This window comes from Drosophila takahashii, chromosome 4 (genome assembly GCF_030179915.1).
Source record: "Drosophila takahashii strain IR98-3 E-12201 chromosome 4, DtakHiC1v2, whole genome shotgun sequence".
NCBI classification, from domain to species: domain Eukaryota; kingdom Metazoa; phylum Arthropoda; class Insecta; order Diptera; family Drosophilidae; genus Drosophila; species Drosophila takahashii.
Window position 1 is genome coordinate 2,255,879 of NC_091682.1, and position 19,038 is coordinate 2,274,916.

General features: G+C 36.1%; 1 protein-coding gene across 2 annotated transcripts in view; it reads right to left on the reverse strand.

Annotated features, from left to right (window-relative positions):
* Sox102F (transcription factor Sox102F) overlaps positions 1–19,038 on the reverse strand; it is an 84,348-nt gene that overhangs the window by 11,685 nt on the left and 53,625 nt on the right. The window lies entirely within an intron of this gene.

Genomic DNA, 19,038 nt, shown 5'->3' on the forward strand with positions numbered 1-19,038 from the left:
TGTTATTTAATAATAATCAAAAAAATATCTAGCAACTTGGCCCCAATTTTCGTATTTTTTTGAGAGGATTATCAGTTATTTTTTCTGACGTTTGCGCGGTACGAGGTTTGTCGATCAGCAAGCAATAAAATAATAATAAAAAAAGTTAAAAACTTGAGTTGGCTCGTTCACCTCATCCACTGTGCAGCTCACATTTTACTCTCTTTGCGCTCTTCGCTTCTCTTCCTGCCACTCTTTGCTTTGCCAGCCGACGGGCAGGGCGGCTCTTTCCTTTCCACCAGCTCTCCCACCCTTCGAGGTCACGAAACAGCTCGCCGAGTGGTTGGTTGGGGATCGCCGTAAATGTGTGTGGGCGTGGATTCAATTGTTCTGCACATACATATTGTTGCACGAATTACGAGAATTGTCTCTCTCGCTCCTTGTGTTTCGACCAATGTTTTCCCATCACTCTCTCTCACTTGGGGAAGACCAGGCCCCCAGACCCCCGGACCCCCCGACCCCGGGACCCCCTCTCCGTAGATCTGTCTCTGTCCCGCCCGTGCACGGGGTTCGTTGCCGAGTGAATACATGAATGCCGAGAAACAAAAACCTTTTTGTTTCTGCTCGACTCCAAAATCGATAGAAAGAAAGCCAAGGAAAGGGCATTGTCCAACACAACCGTACATATGTACAGTGAAGCTCCGCCTCTTTTCGTGCAGCGACGTCGCAAGTAGTGGTGGTTACTGCTCCGCTTGTCTCAGCCAATTGTCTCGTCAATTATTTGCTATTGTATTGCAGCATTGCGATTCGGTTGGCGGACGGATAGCGGAAAACCGGTAACGTAAGTATATTTAAAAGAAGCACATGCCTATGTGGACATGCCTTTGCAACATACGTGTGAGTGTGTACGTTACCCTTCGGCTTTTCAAACCGTGTTCACTATTTCGACCATGTACGCATGGGCGTAGCCCGGAATCGAGCTGGTGGTGGCTCAAAATACACTTTGTAAGACAATTTAATGCACAAAGCCCACATTCATGACACCCATTACATAAGGAAAAATAAAAACATCGCTTTTCTGAATATGCATACATATGTAAGAACATGAGAGATTATTTAGCTGCCCAAGAATTGATTTCTAAAATGGGATTAGTAATTGTCTGCCCTGGCTATATGCTGTTACTAATCGCCGGTAAAATCTGGGAAACTTACCCGTCCATTACAAGAATGAGGGAAAAGATTGGATGAAATTCGCAATGCTTTTCAGTCGATGGCGATTTACCATATTTTTTAGAAAGAAATTTTCTAAAATGTAGAAAAAAAGTTTCTGAAAAGCAGAAATACTTTCCTAACATCTAGAAAAATATCCATCAAATTGAGAAATTTTCCTACAATTTTGAAAGTACTTTTCTTAAACATAGAATTTTTTTCTTAAAATAAGAAAGGACTTCTTTTATTTTCAAAAAGTTTTCTTTATTTAAATAAAATGCATACATTTTATTTTACTATTTAATTTCCTAAACAAGAAAGAGAAATGAAAATAAAAAAGATGAAAAGAAAATTATGTATTTTTTCTAAACAAAAAATGAAAAGAAAACAAAAAAGAAAAGAATAACATTAAAATTTTTCCTAAAAAAAGAGAAAACAAAACAAAAAAAGATAAAAATAACATTATAATTATTTCCTAAACAAAAAAGAGAAAACAAAACAAATAAGATAAAAATGTAATTATTAGGGGAGTGTAGGGTAATTTGACGAGTAGGGTAATGTGACGAACTCGTCGAATCTCATATATGACGTCACGACAAAAATTCCAAATAAATGTAGTCGTCTCCCCTTATCGTGTCGACAATGTATTTACAGTAATATTAATAAGAAGTCCCGTAATTTGTTCGTGAGGTAATTTTCGCTAAAAATGTGGTGCGCAAACTAGCAAACCTATTTAATTTACAAGCAAAGATGAGTGGAAAATAAAACCAGGCAAATATATGCACGTATACATGAGATCTTTATCAACAGTTTTTGGTACCTCGCGTTTTTTTCTTTTGCGCCGTTTGAGAGTGACACCATTTTTGCTCCAAGTCTACCTTGTAGGGTATCGCGACGAACTTTTTGTAGGGTATTGTGACGAACTTTTTTTATTCAAGAATTTTAATTGTTAAAGTTAATTATTTGTAAAAAAAATATAATAATACCAGATAACATTTACTGCTGCAGTTTTATTGTTGTTTTTAATAGTGAAATAAACAAAAAAAAAATTTGTTTAATTTAAAAAATTGCACTTTGACCTTTTTTTTTGGTAAGTTTCGGTATTATCTTATTACTTCTTTCTTTTCCGTATCGAAAATAACTTTTCCGTAAATTATATATAAAAATTTTTTTTTTTTTTTGTGAAAAGGATGATTTTGACCAAACGCTGTGGGATTTGGCTACATTGAAATTTCGAATACAAATTTTTCAGAAATATGCTCAGTAAATGTAAGTAACTTTCTGCTTTTACACTTTTAAAAAATATTGATTTTTGGAGAAGTTACATTGAAGAACAAATCGTTCGTCACATTACCCTACAACTTTTGAAAGTGCAAAAAAAGAAGTGTTCACGCGAAACGCTGAGGCACTTGGCTGCATTGGAATTTCGAATTTTACAGGGATATGCTCAGTAGATGTAAGCAACTTTCTGCGTTCACACTTTTGAAAAATATTGATTTTTAGAAAAGTTACATTCAAAAAACGAATCGTTCGTCACCTTACCCTACACTCCCCTAATATTTATATAAAGTATTTAATATATTATTATTACAATTTACTTACTTACTGCCAAATTATCAACAATATCTGAAATAGAAATTACTCCTGCAATCGAAAATAAAAATTAATTTTAGAGAAGGATGGTATTTGCGGCCTGCAATATTATTAATAGCCAAATCTATTAAAATAGTATGCCCTTTGGTTACCATAAATTTCCACACACTTACCAAAGTTATATTTCAGTTTAATTCAATTGCTTACCTATAAATTGCATCTTTGAGGAATCGCACTTTAACTTTCTTAAATAGGCTCAACACAAACTTGTTCTTTAAATTTAAAAAAATGTACCGTGGGTTTTATGGCGACTTTCTAGATTCTAGAAAGGCTTGAAGTACATTTTTTCTTAATTTAATGGCGAAATCGCCATTAATTTAAAAAAACATTTCGGAGAGCAAAGTAGGAAAAAACACCATTGATTTAAGAAAAAAAATCATTTTTCTAAATTTATGAAAAGTTTTTCATAAAATTATGTTTCTATGGTCGATTTTCCTAGATTCAAGAAAACAGCTTCTAAAATTCAGAAAATTTTCTAAAATTAAGAAAACTTTTCATTTTATGGCGATTTTCTAAAATTTAGGAAACAAATTTTTTGAGTGTAGGTCACTGTTTAGTCTGCAGTGCCCGGTTAGTAACCCGGTAACGATCTTAAGTGAATTCTGGTTGGATAAGTTCCTTGAACCTCTTGTTATAGTTATCTATTAGAGTTTTGGCTTGCCTTAGGCCTGGGGTTGTTGGGGTTCTCGTTTCTCAACTTATTATTCTCTCCTCTATTTAAACACATGGATGACGTCACGATGCTTGTACACAAACCCACCTTTAAATTTAAATTGTAACTGAAATAATAACTGAAATTATTATATTATTTATTAATGATAAACATAAAAATCAAATAACTTACTATCTTGAGAAAAACATTTTGGTCGCTCGCGGGAATCGAACCCCTTACCTCACAGTTTGCAGTCAAACACTCTACTAGCTGCGCCAGGGAAGCATCACGAGAGGCGCTGTACAAAGTACATTCTCATTCTGTTCTCTTGGGTTTTAGGTTTATAATCTTATTTATCCATTATGTGTGTGTTAGCTTACCTAAATCCTTATTTGTATTAAAGTATTCATATTAATGCGCAAAAAAAAAAAAAAAGACGCAAAAAATGTCCGCCTCGACGTGGGATCGAACACACGCTTCCGAATATAAGCGTAGAAAACAAATAATTCGCTCGCATTAGACCCCTAGGCTACCGATTGGGCCAATTTCCTAAAATGTAAGGCGATTTTTTCTTAGTTTGAAAGAAAAATTTCTGAATAACAGAAAATTTTTCTTAAAGTGGATAACAAGAGGAGTTGATCTAATCAGGGTAAGTTTTTCTTATTATTTAGAAAAATATTTCTGAAAAATAGAAATATTTTCAGAATTTCAAGGCGATTTTCAAAGTATGGCGATTTTCTAAAATTTAGGGCGATTTTTTTTCTGAGTGTATGCAACGTCCGATAGTATACCTCAGCCTCAGTCTGGCCAACTTACAAAGCTATCTTAAGCTGTATCTTAAACTATTACAAGTAAGTTATAAGCTTAGGTGTTGAAGGCCTAGCAAACTTTTTTTAAAATTGACCAATGTTTTTTTCTTTATAAATGCGATTGTTAAACGATGCATATATATGCATCCAAAGAATTCGCGGTTTCGTTTTCGGTTTTTCGGATATTTAACTGAGGGCTTAGATAAGACAGTAAAGAAATGACATTTTTGACCAAGAAGTTGGCCCAATCAGCTGAAAAACTCGCGGTTTAACCAAATTTTTGGTAAAAAAAAGGATGACTACGATACAAGTAATCAACTTTAATGTCCGTCCTCATCCATTTAACGCCTAAGAAGTCGAAGACTTCTCATATGTTTAAGGCAAAGCTTCTTATTGTCTTTTTCCTCAAAAATCATCAAGCAATTCCAAAAATAAGAAGTTAGCCTTTTCTTGTACGTCAATATCTTTCAACGATTTTTGAAAAAAGGTCGTTTACAGTATTTGTTTGGTAAACTTACAAAGTTTACACTTTTGCAACGCAATTGAATACCCTAATTTTAAAAAAAAACCTTGAAAAGGACATCACAATTTCCGTCGGAAGAACAGAAAGCTGTATGAGATAATGACGTTCTTTAGGCGTATTTGCCATCGTTTCTTTGGTGCTTTTATGACTGACTAATACTTTGCCTTAAAACAAGTTACTCAGCTAAAGAAGGTGCCACAGATGGAGATAAGCATACAACAGAGCGACTGTTGCAGTGCTTGAATTTTATTATTTGCGCATAACTTTTGATGAATGGTCCGATTTGAAATCTCCAGAACACGTGTGGACCAACTTTCTAGCTTTTGTAGTTTTCGATCTCAGCGTTTGTACAGACAAGCAGACGGCGTGGCTATATATAAACACGGCTAGTGATACTGATCAAGAATATATATACTTTATAGGGTCGGAAACGCTTTCATCTACTTGATACAACTTGCCGATGAATACAATCAAATAAAAACACCTCTTAACGAGGTAAAAAACTAGTGACGATCGCACCTTCAACATACAAAAGTTCTTATATCAACATTTGTGACGAAAAATTATTACACTCGTCCTTAAATAGACTTTCTAATATTTTCTCATTCGGCCCGCCCTAGCAGACTATTCCAGCCTTTTTCCCTTCACAGGCATTTTCTATTGCAGCGTGCCGAATGAAAAAATATTAGAAAGTCTATTTAATGACGAGTGTAATAATTTTTCGTCACAAATGTTGATATCAGAACTTTTGTATGTTGAAGGTGCGATCGTCACTAGTTTTTTACCTCGTTAAGAGGTGTTTTTATTTGATATCAGAAGTTTTTGTTTGTTTACATTTGCTCTCATAGGAGCTAATATATACATTTAAATTTAAATTGGTCAATCATAATTTGTAAGCCATTATATTTAAACAAATTAAGTTAAAAAGGCGTTTAAGTATTTCAAAATACCTTTTAAACGAGGTATGGCGCATGTCTGTACCTTTAGTAGTGTAGAACTTACAAACTAACGAAATTTAGCCATTTTTAGCTTTTTTCCCGCTAAAGTAGCGGCTTTTTCCAAAAGTCGTAGAACAAAAGATTCCTATATGGAACTCTTAAGTGCAAATTTACTGATTCCATGACCCTAAAATACAGTTCGGATACCTTCACACAAAATTCAATACTCAGGAAGCTTTAGTTGTTCGAGCTGGCAAAAGAGGCTATTTTCGTATAAAAATAACTTTTAAACGTGACTTTTTACAGTAATGTGTTATATACCAAAATTTAAGGAATCTCAAGGGCTATACAGTTTAAAGTTTTTAAGAAAATCGTTAGAGCCGTTTTTGAGAAAAATAAAAAAAAGCTAAAAAAAAAGTTTTAAAAAATTGTCTTTTGTTCATATCTTTTTAACTATTACATTTACACAAATTCCTTATAAAAAGCGTTTATAGCATTTAAAAATACCTTTCAAAGAAGACGCAAGTCTGTAGCTTTAGTAGTATAGAAGTTACGGGTTTCCGAATTTTAGCTATTTATAGCTGTTTTCCCGCTAAACTAGCGAGTTTTTCCAAAAGTGGTAGAACAAAAGTTTTTTATATCGTTGTGATGAACGTCATATTAAATTTTCAAAACTTAAGAAACATGTTTTGGACAAACTGACAAACAGAATTAAATTTTCATTTTGGGAAGAAGAAGAAAATCTTATTTTGGCTATAACTTTTGAACGGAGCGTCGGATTTTGACAAGTGACCCCTCATTCGACGGGTATTTTCAAAAGGAATACAACTAAAACATTGCGAGGGGGCATTTATCCCCACCGGCCCCAACAGCTCCAAATTTCTAAATTTTCACTTTTTCACTTTCACCGCTCTCTCTCCCAAGCCAATTGATTTTCTTAAAGTCTTGGTATGCAATCCTTTTTTTGCAATACCTTTCGATTGGTGTATTACTCATTACGATCGGACTATCTCAGCAGATTTTCAATTTTGCGGCTATATAATAGTAGTCGCCTTCGCACACTCTCCTGGTGCGCTTCGTCACTACATGGACTGCCGTCCATAGTGATAAATCCTTTTACTCTACGAGTAATGGGTACAATATCCCAGAGTAGAAAAAAATTGTATTTTCAAAATACAATAAAAATCAACGAAGCTACAAAAATGTTCACAAGAGTAGAGGTAATATACATTTGTTTCATAAAGGTGCCACCACCCCTCTAACGCCCACAAACACAGTTTTAATGCTTGGATAAAAATTTAAATTGAAATCTAACTGAAAACGGCCTAAACGCTGTCTAGCGCTCACATTTATGCTTTGCATGGCAAGTGGTACCACTGCCTCCCGGTAGGCGGCGCAGTGGCATAAATTGAAGCTGTTCCTCTTGTTCTGAGGAATTCGGGGTTCTGTTCTGCTAAAGAATTAATTTAAATAAGTTCAAATTGAAAGCTTACAAACATAGGTTTAAACTCCAACAGACGAGATTTCTGTGTTATTCAGATATTTAAGCAACTGATATTTATTAATTATATATTAAAGATCATCAGGAATATGTAGACCGTGTCTCCTTCTCGCCGTTTTTAAGCTTTTTCCGTCCAGGACCATCAATCCAAATGTGGATATTTAAATACTACATTAACGTTCCTAGTAAAAGTTGAAGGCGTATTTATGTATCAACGAGCCAACCATAATCGAATGTGACTTAGCCAATTTGTATTTGCGATTTCATTTGTTTGTCTTGGTACTTTGGTTCTGGTTATGGCTTCAAAAGCATCTATGAACCAGTCGAAAATTACGCTTTCTTGGGCATGGGTTGAGCGTGGAGGAGGTGGAAAAAGATCAAAGGACAATTTCCTGATTGTTTTATTCCGTTATTTTATTTTGTTTGCGCTCCGTTTCGTTTCGTGTTGTTGTGTAGATGTTGGTACAGTTTTATTGTTGATTTTTGGGCGTATGTTGTCTTTGCTTATTTATTCTATTCGTTTACTTTGACATTCACCGTCACTCTGTTTCAAATACCCTCGGCCGGGCGCATCCGCCTCCCTTATTGTCAACCACCCACCATGGTCAGACTTATTTATTTATTTGTTTATTTTCATTATTAAATTGTACTTCATTTGTATATTCCGTTTTGTTTCATCTCATTTATCGTTTGGGTATTACGTTAGCTCTGCTTTGCTTTTGGGACTTAAAGCCGATTTATTAATTGATAAGAGTTTGTTTTCCATTGCCGCTTGCAGTCCGGGGACATGTGGTGGTGGGCTTTTCGTAGCACTAGTAATACAAAATTAAGATAAACCTTGAGCTCCAATTAAAACAGCAAGTGTTTTAGCCCCCATAACAGCCGTAGCACCGCCCTCCTATCTTGCACCAACAATGCAAACCCTCTGGCTCCCATCCTAGGAGAAACCGCAGACCCGGACACCGGCACCTCATTAACGCCGCGAAACGAACTCGACACAATGTCGAGCTCTCAAGTGTACTCTTACAGCCCAGCTCATCGGAAGAATGGGTATTGGGGATGGGATTTGTTGTTAAAATGTTTTGTTTGCCGCCAAACAATTGCTTTAACCCCGTCAAACGTACTCATCCCGGTCGAGTGCCTACTGCAATACTGCCAAAGAAGCTTCTCCACAGACCTTCCGTAAAATCTGATCCATTGAGAAACGTGCCGGGTCGATGGCCGGCCGTTCACGTTGTGACGAATCGCACCGGGAGTGTGTGGAAGAAGATTACTTTATGTGGGCCTGAAATTTAATGCCTGATACTAAAGTCCGATTCCAAAAATTTACCCAACTGCCATGCTACTAGCAACAAGAACGGAAACTAGCTTATATAACCCTGTAGATCATTCCTATTAACTAAAAAAAAAACATTAAATTTATATGTTAAAACAATCAAAATTTCGTATTATTTTGGAATTATTCGATTGATCTTTCTATTAGAGCTATATAATATAGACGTCCGAATTTTGTTAAATTTAATAGGAAATTGTAATGTTAAAGAAAAGCTATATCCCAGTGAAGAAGAGAATGTAATAAAAATCAACAAAAGATATATTTTTTTCCTAATAATTTTCATTTAAGTTTTTTAAAAATATTTATTGTAATAATATTTATTATAAATATATTTTTTTATATTTTTTTTATACATTTTTCTATATATTTATTTATATATATATTAATTTTTTAATAATATTTAAAAAAACACCGAAGCTAGAATTTGTTTTAACGTTTTTTTCCGATCTTCCTTATGGGAGCTATAAGATATAGTTGTCCGATTCGGCCGGTTCCAACAGACTTCTGACTGAAATTAGACCAATTTACCGTTATACCCTCTGCAAGGGTATAAAAATAGTATAGTGCTGAAATATTTTCCTGAAGTTGCCCCCATTAAAACGTATTTATTTTATCGATTGTATAATCTTTTTTCGTCACAAAACTGTATAATAGGTGGTGCACTCGTCACACTCTTTTTATTTCGCTAAGAGCTGTTTGTAAGAAACTTTTTGAAGTATTTGTATATGTTTTTCATCTTGGTGATTAACCAGTTAACCAGTGGTGATATTGTCGGTGTAAGCCAAACATATTTATCCGATTCTTATTTTTGGTAAATTTAATTTAAAATTCGGAAATATTAAAGAAAAATCATATCCTAGAGTAGAAGAGAATACAATATGAACCAACGAGGCCATAATTTGTTTCCAATAAATTTTTCGCTTGTTTCTATGGCAGCTATATGATATAGTCGTCCGATTTTGATAAAATTAAAATTGAAATTCGGTTATATTTAAAAAGAGTCATATCCTAGAGTAGAAAAGAATACAATAATAAACAAAGAAGCTAAAATTTAATTCCTATTAATTTCCCGTTCATATTCTGATCCTTCCTATGGGAGCTATATGATATAGTCGTCCGATTTTTTAAATATTTAAATCGAAAATCAGAAATATTTAAAAAATAATATTCCCAGTAGAAGGTAACACCGAAGCTAGAATTTTTTTTACGTTTTTTTTTCGATCCTTCCTATGGGAGCTATAAGAAATAGTAGTCCGATCCGGTCGGACAGACGGACGGACAGACTGACAAAGGGACAGACGGGCATGGCTAGATCGGCTCGTCTAGTGATGCTGATCAAAAATATATATATATTTTATGGGGTCGGAAACGTCTCCTTCACTGCGTTGCAAACTTCAAACTGAAATCATAATACCCTCTGCAAGGGTATAAAAACGTTAAAAAAATTATATCTTTAGTGTTTTTTGAAATATTACCTTCTACTCTTGGGAATATAAATTTTTAAATATTTCTGAATGTTGAATAAAATTTTTAAAAAATCGGATAACTATATCATATAGCTGCCATAGGAACGGTCGGAAAATTAAATACACTTATGTGGTCGGAAACGCCTACTTCACTGCGTTACAAACTTCTGACTGAAATTATAATACTCTCTGCAAGGGTATAACAAGACGAAAAGCTGTAAACCAATTTAAAAACAAGAAAGGACGCTAGCTTCGGCCAGCCGAAGCTTATATACCCTTGCAGATCATTCCTATTAATTAACAAATCGCAAAAATGTTCAATTTTCTAATATTTCTCATTAATTTTCCGATCGTTCCTATGGCAGCTATATGATATAGTCGTCCGATTTTGATCAAATTAAAATTGAAATTCGGAAATATTAAAAAAGAGTTATATCCTAGAGTAGAAGATAATTTTTTATTTTCTATTACTTTTCCATTAATTTTCCGATCGTTTCTATGGCAGCTATATGATATAGTAGTCCGATTTTTTAAATAAATAATTCGAAATTCAGAAATATTTAAAAAAAACACCCCCAAAAGTAGAAGGTAATATTTCAAAAAACACCGAAGCTAGAATTTTTTAAAGTTTTTTTCTTCCGATCCTTCCTATGGGAGCTATAAGATATAGTTGTCCGATCCGGTCGGCTCCGACATATATACTACCTGCAATAGAAAGAAGACTTTTGCGAAAGTTTCGTCCCGATAGCTCAAAAACTGACATGGCTAGATCGACTCGTCTTGTGATGCTGATCAAGGATATATATACTTTATGGGGTCGGAAACGTCTCCTTCACTGCGTTGCAAACTTCTGACTGAAATCATAATACCCTCTGCAAGGGTATAATAAAGAGTCAGTCAGATGGCGCCAGCTGCAATTGCATGGGTACCTATACTTCTTAAATTATTAATTTAAAATATACAAGTTGTGTTCAATGACAGATATGTGGGAGTATCATTGCTCATAGTATGCTTCTAAGGGTCTAATATAATTTCGCGCTTTGTGGGATGTGGTTCAAAACACCTAATATATGTACATATATTGTAATAAGGAGGAATGTACCTATTTCGTCAACGGGAAAATACCATATTGCGAGCCATTGAAAAGCAGAAACAGTTACGTTTTCCTTTCCCGGGTTTTTAAGACCCAAGTTGCGCCAGGCAATCCTTTTGTGCTTTTATTATTGCAGACGCCTAGCCCCCAAATGATGAATAAATAACGAAATGAAACAGACACCCCACAAGCATATTGAGGAAGAGGCAGCCACAACTTTGAGATATAAGGAGAAATGCCCGATTACTCTGAATGATGTACACACTACCAAGCACATATACATATTTGTGCATACATGCATACATAATAGGTTAAGAAGACCCAGTTGGAAGTTAAAGAAGACATTCAAAACAAACTCCTCAGACCCTCAGATAATATTCAACTAAAGAATTCTTGAATTTCGATATTCGTCTGTTGTAAAAATATCGTTTTAAAAATGAAACTTATTTTCCTACAAAAATTACTAGTCAGTACGGGGAAAAGACGATTGTAATATGGGGTAAAGAGGTATAGGGGGTGGAAAAGCTCGCCAGGCGATTTTATGTTTCGACCATGTCTAATGTTTAACCTATTTGACGTGTATTGTCGGGCGTGTTGGTAATGGATGAAGATTGATGACGGCGATTGATGATCGTTATTATCCATATTATTGGTGGGGTGGCTGCTGTACTTGGAGCTGAACAGCGTGTTGACGGACCACATCACCCAGCTACTTTTATGTATATCCTTGGCGAAAGCCGTGGTCTAGGTTTTGGATCTACGGCACTTGCGAGGGCTACGGCTTATGTGAATACATCCCAGCTCTTCATTTGTGACCCCATTGTCTGACAGGAACAATGGGCCTTGGATGTCCCAATACATTGACTGTGGCGCTACTTTGGCAACAAAACATCGACAATGAGCTTCTAATTTGAATGCTATTTTGTCTTTTGTTGTCGGAGATTTAATCATCTCCTTCTAGGCGGGACTGGAGCTGCCTGGCATTTTCCCATCATTAGAGCCACCATTGTTTTCGGGCTTAAATGAGCGCTTTATTCTCATATTGGGTGATGGGTGGTCAGAAGATTGGGACAACTGACTACATATGTGAGTGTCACAATGGCCTTTTAAAAACTTCGATGCGATGTTATTTCCAAGGCTTCCTGTACTTTGAGGACGGCAAGTACAGCCTGAAACGCAGTTCTAATAATTTCTACAATCATGTTTTCAATTCAAATTTCAATTTCCCCAATCTATATCCGAATTTCCTGGCCAAGAACAACGGTGTGGTGAGACCTGGACGACATGTGGAAGCTTCGTGCGTATCCCGTTTGCATTGCCAACGTTAAATAATTCGTAATTGAATTGACGCCGACTCAGGATGCAGGCTTCAGTATGTAGTGCGCAGGGGCTGTTGAAGGGAACAAAGTTACAAATTGTCGAGCAAAGAAAGAAAAAACAATTACCCAGCAAACGATGGGCGGTCCAAGATGAAATGTGCTGCTATTGAAGAACTCTGAACTGAATTCCGTTCTCTGGCCCGCAATCTCGTCTCTTATGTGCCGCGACCTTTGCTCTGACTGTGACTCTGACCAAGACATTTGCACTTGACATTAGCCGTGGGTGGGCCGAGGGTTGTTTTTGTAGCTTTGTAGGCTTGTACTCGTAATTAGAATAAAGCCAGAAGTTGAGTGGCGGTCTTTGCACAGCCACACCGGCTTGCCACTTCCACTGACTTTTCTCCCCGGGAAAATACAAATCATTTATTTGTGTTCTCAAACCATTCAATGACCTGCACGTGCAACTGCATCACCCTTCTTAGGGCACACTCCCTTTTCCGTGTGGTACTACAAGGGCCATCAGACAAGCGTTCAAGCTATATTCGCTTGCCATTTTTTACGAAAGGTCCATTAACAAAAACACTGAAAAAGCACAGGTGTGTTCCCACAGAGGCAAAGGCTAGCTCTTTTTTTGCTTTCAACGGCAAATATATTAGCTGTAGGATATGGTCGTTGGATGTCAATATAATTTTCTTTGGAAAATACTTAAAATTTGACAACATTTATGAGCAGATAATAAATTCAAAATAACGGTTAAATTGGAATAATAAGTCCAATAAAATATCCTTTTAAATACGCTTTAAAACGAAATGAAAGCTTACAGTGGGCAGTAGATTCCATGAATAACAATAGAGAACGCTATAGTCGAGTGCCCCGACTATTAGATACCCGTTACTCAGCTAAAATGGTACGATTTAAAAAATTTCTTCTACATTTCGATAAGTATAAATATATACACCAAAATTGAAGTTATACTTCTTCGAAGTCTTTAAAGGTGTGGGCGCCAAACACATTTTAAAATCGTTTAAGGCGATTGTTGGCGTTAGAGGCCATCGGATGAAACAAACTTGCGCTGCGTGGGTAACCCCAATTTTGTAGCTTTTGTAGTTTCGGAGATCTAAGCCTTCATACGGACAGACAGACCGACAGATTGCTAGTGATCCTGATCAAGAATATAATGAGTTATTAATGAGTTATATACTTTTGCATGAATACAATATACCACTTTTCTCTCTTCGATTAACGGGTTTGTTTGGGTTAATCAAAAAAGATTTCTTGTAAAAACTTTTTTGAAATAAAATAAAATGGTTTAAAGATCCAAAGTAAAAAAAAATTGTATGAAGCGTAATACTTTTTTTTTAATTTTTTACCCCTGATTTCGAACCTAAAACTGTTAATAATTTTCAATGTGTACCCTCAGCAAAGGTATACAAATTAGTTCCATTTAAGATTCGGTTTGCCATCAGGGGAATCGTGAACTTTTTGGGAATTTTCAACTTTGACGTCGAATTAAAAGCACATGAGAAATGGTTCAAATTGGGGACAATTTGGGAATGCCGTAGGTGATGGAACATAACATAAGGACTTTTACTCAGGTGCACCCAAATATCATGGAAAACTAGAAATGGTTCGTTGAAATTTTACAAAGTTTAAGTTTATGTTCCTGTCTAATCGCAGTGTACAAGAAAACCTAACAATGTGAGTTTTAGTTGGCCAATTTGAATACCCATTACTTTATAAATTAATAAAGTATATTTGTACGTCTGACCGTACCGCAAGCGTACATATAAGTTTGAAAATCAGTTTTGCTAATCGGACGTATTAAAAAAGTTAAAAGGCACGATGATATGCAAAATAGCTTAAAGCAAAGAGATTTCGCTGCAAGGATGTGATTATTGGGTATCTCATAGTCTGGAAATTCTGTGCAAAATTATATCATCACCAGCAACAACGAAAACGTAGATTAATGGCAGTGCATAAAAGGAGCAGTTTATTATTATAATTGAGTTGAATTTTATTTGAATTTCACGGCTTTTTGGCCAGGAAGAAAAAAATAATAATGCGAATCAGAATAATCACTTTTGCATTACATTTTAATATTTTATTTCGCTTGTATCGCAGCTCATCCGATGCCTGTGTATCCTTGCTCCGATGCCTGTGAGTTCGGGAGCAAGGAAAACAATTATTATTAATTCTGTAAAAGAGCTGAAGTATTTAAAGAATGGCAAACCAGCCACCCGTTGGGTATGATTTACCTTCCCATGGGGTTTGTTTTTAAATATTTGTTTTTATCTTATCTCATCGTTGGATCTAAGACTCTGCTGTTTAAAAGAAAGCCGTATTGATTTTATGCCATCTGAAAAGGAAATTACTGGGAAGAGGCCCCTCCAAAACTCTTGTAAAACCTTTCCACCAACAACAATGCGACAAGATATGTACGACAATGCGAAATTATTCAATAAGCAAGGGCTCAGCGCCAAGGAAACTTTTTTCAGAGTCATTCTCCAGGACCAAGGACCAAGGCCCAAGGACTAAGGAGTTAGTCAATGAAGCGATGACACAGCGTGTCATCTGTGTAATTTGCAGCCTTAATGCCACCGGCTTTCGTCCACTGTTACCCCTCACTTTCGCTATACCTTGTGTTATTGGAATATTAACGGTTTTTGTTACAGCTTTCGGCGACAGGAGCAGTCGCTTGGGAATTCGGATTCGGCAAGTACGCGGCTGAATGTCTCAGCTGGTGGTTGCGGAATTGCGGAGTTGCGGTTGCTTCAATTTTTATCAGATTAAGCCTTGTTGGCAGACGACACACGGAGCGTGCCAATGAATTTTAATAGCAGTAGCCACCTGAAAAGCAATAGGAACGTCAGTACCAATCTCAACAAAATCTTCTTTTCTTCTTCTTCAGGTCTTGACAGCTTGATAGCCCTCTTAGGAGAATTTACAAGAACCAAATTCAACTTACATATTTTACAATAATATTAATCCAGCATGTCATCGATGATTAATCCGATAATTATCGGACTTTTGTCAAAATTTGCTTAGGCAGAGATATTTTGGACTGGAAGCTCCTGCTTGACGTTGCAGTCGGCACGATGGTAAAACTTTGATGAATTTAGCCGGTTAGGAGAGCAACTAGTCTTACATCTCAATTGCCTGCGTGTCACATACGTGCGTACAACCCATGCTGGACAGCGTGCTCTAATTGCGTAGGGCACACACGCACTTCACCACAGATTTATTTGCTATTTCAGGAGTCATTAGCTACGCAAAGGGAAAGGACATCAACCCTATTCTAAGCCCCTCCTAAAATGTTAGAGGCATATGTATAATAGGAGGATTAAGAAGATATGCGAGGTGGTGGCAGATGGTAATTATATTTGTTGGTCCCAAGCACTTCGCTTTCCTAATGTAGGCCATTTTAACAATCCCAATTTGCGTCATCGACGTGGTAATAAAAGCTTTACTTATTTATTATCCAATATAAAACAAAAACCGTTTACTAATAATTGCATCGCCCAGGGCGCTACCTCGCTCAATAAGTCTCTTACTTTGATTCTTAATTTTTAAAAGTCAGTAAGGCACATTTCTGCCGCCAGCACCAGGCTAAAGATACATACATAAATTAAAAGAACATACAAGTGCATACTCCGAGGGAAAACGAATAAAATACATAGAAGTCTGGTCTTGAGACCTTTTCTGAATTCCGAAAGAGAAGAGAGTTGTGAAAAAATACAACTAGCTATATTTTCATAACAATTATAGTAACACAAGTTTCCAAAATAGTTTTTATCAAATAAAAACACCTCTTAACGAGGTAAAAAACTAGTGACGATCGCACCTTCAACATACAAAAGTTCTGATATCAACATTTGTGACGAAAAATTATTACACTCGTCATTAAATAGACTTTCTAATATTTTCTCATTCGGCCCGCCCTAGCAGACTATTCCAGCCTTTTTCCCTTCACAGGCATTTTCTATTGCAGCGTGCCGAATACAAAAATATTAGAAAGTCTATTTAATGACGAGTGTAATAATTTTTCGTCACAAATGTTGATATCAGAACTTTTGTATGTTGAAGGTGCGATCGTCACTAGTTATACCCGTTACTCGTAGAGTAAAAGGGTATATTAGATTCGTGCAAAAGTATGTAACAGGTAGAAGGAAGCGTTTCCGACCCCATAAAGTATATATATTCTTGATCAGGGTCACTAGCCGAGTCGATCTAGCCATGTCCGTCTGTCCGTCTGTCTGTCCGTCTGTCTGTCTGTCTGTCTGTCTGTATGAACGCTGAGATCTCGGAAACTATAAAAGCTAGAAGATTGACATTTCGCATGCAGATTCTAGGAGTTCCTACGCAGCGCAAGTTTATTTCAAAAGGGTGCCACGCCCCCTCTAACGCCCACAATCGCTTATATACGATTTTAAAAATTTCAATATTTTGGAAAAGTAAAAATGCAGTGTTATTGTGTTTATCAATACCTATCGAAATGTAGAAGAAATTTTTTAAATCGGACCATTCGTTAAAAAGTTACGGCGGATCAAAGTTTTTCTCCATCTCCTTCGCACTCCCTTTAGCTGAGTAACGGGTATCTGATAGTCGGGGCACCCGACTATAGCGTTCTCTCTTGTTTTTTACCTCGTTAAGAGGTGTTTTTATTTGATATCAGAAGTTTTTGTTTGTTTACATTTGCTCTCATAGGAGCTAATATATACATTTAAATTTAAATTGGTCAATCATAATTTGTAAGCCATTGTATTTAAACAAATTAAGTTAAAAAGTATTTCAAAATACCTTTTAAACGAGGTATGGCACATGTCTGTACCTTTAGTAGTGTAGAACTTACAAACTAACGAAATTTAGCCATTTTTAGCTTTTTTCCCGCTAAAGTAGCGGCTTTTTCCAAAAGTCGTAGAACAAAAGATTCCTATATGGAACTCTTAAGTGCAAATTTACTGATTCCATGACCCTAAAATACAGTTCGGATACCCTCACACAAAATTCAATACTCAGGAAGCTTTAGTTGTTCGAGCTGCCAAAAGTAGCTATTTTCGTATAAAAATAACTTTTAAACGTGACTTTTTACAGTAATGTGTTATATACCAAAATTTAAGGAATCTCAAGGGGTATACAGTTTAAAGTTTTCAAGGAAATCGTTAGAGCCGTTTTTGAGAAAAATAAAAAAGTAGCTTTAGTAGTATAGAAGTTACGGTTTTCCGAATTTTAGCTATTTATAGCTGTTTTCCCGCTAAACTAGCGAGTTTTTCCAAAAGTGGTAGAACAAAAGTTTTTTATATCATATTAAATTTTCAAAACTTAAGAAACATGTTTTGGACAAACTGACAAACTGACAAACAGAATTAAATTTTCATTTTGGGAAGAAGAAGGAAATCTTATTTTGGCTATAAAATTTGAACTGAGCGTCGGATTTTGACAAATGACCCCTCATTCGACGGGTATTTTCAAAAGGAATACAACTAAAACATTGCGAGGGGGCATTTATCCCCACCGGCCCCAACAGCTCCAAATTTCGTTTTTTTCTATTTTTCACTTTCACCGCTCTCTCTCCCAAGCCAATTGATTTTCTTAAAGTCTTGGTATGCAATCCTTTAAGTTTTTGCAATACCTTTTGATTGGTGTATTACTCATTACGATCGGACTATCACAGCAGATTTTCAATTTTGCGGCTATATAATAGTAGTCGCCTTCGCACACTCTCCTGGTGCGCTTCGTCACTACATGGACTGCCGTCCATAGTGATTATTTCGCTAAGAGTCCTGCAACAGCTCAAATATGATTAAGGGCCGTTTTCTCGTCCGTTTCTTAAATTTAAAGTTGGGTTAAAAAATAATTTCCCATACGATTTCAAGGTTTTAACCCAACTTTAAATTTAACAAACGGACGAGAAAAGGGCCCTAAAACTGATTAAAACTGTGCGGTTCTCTTTCTCAGAATACATATAGGGGAGCATTTTTGTAAACACATTCGCAAATTACGCTTCGAAGCCAAAACTATCCATAAGCATTCATTTATGTACAACTTAGCTGTAACAGTGATATTATTGATTCCAATGACTCGCTGGAAAGAAAATACTTAAATATGTGTAAAGGTAGGTACAACAATAAATATTTACATTTTAAAAGAAGTGGTATTTGAGTGCTCACGCCGAAATGTGCCCTTTCACTATGTGATGCAAAGGGGAATGTCAACCAATTATTAGGAATCCCCTCTCTTAGCCATGCCCCGAAGAATCGTCATATTCTCAAAACAGATCGTCACAATCACACACGACCCACAAAAGACCACGCGTATGGCACATGCCACACGCGTATCCCCGCGTATCCATCAAAGAGGTAGACATCATAGAAAATCTTCGCAGAAGATTAGTAACGGAAGTTTACTTCGCTATGATGAAATTTTAATACCAATCCTTACGCTTGGTTATCTCTAAAGATTATAAAATGAAAGACCGATTTTTAAGAGGATACGGCAAAAACCAGAGAGCGGATGCCAAGAGAGCGACGGCCGAAAGAGCAACAGCCAAGAAAACTGATGAG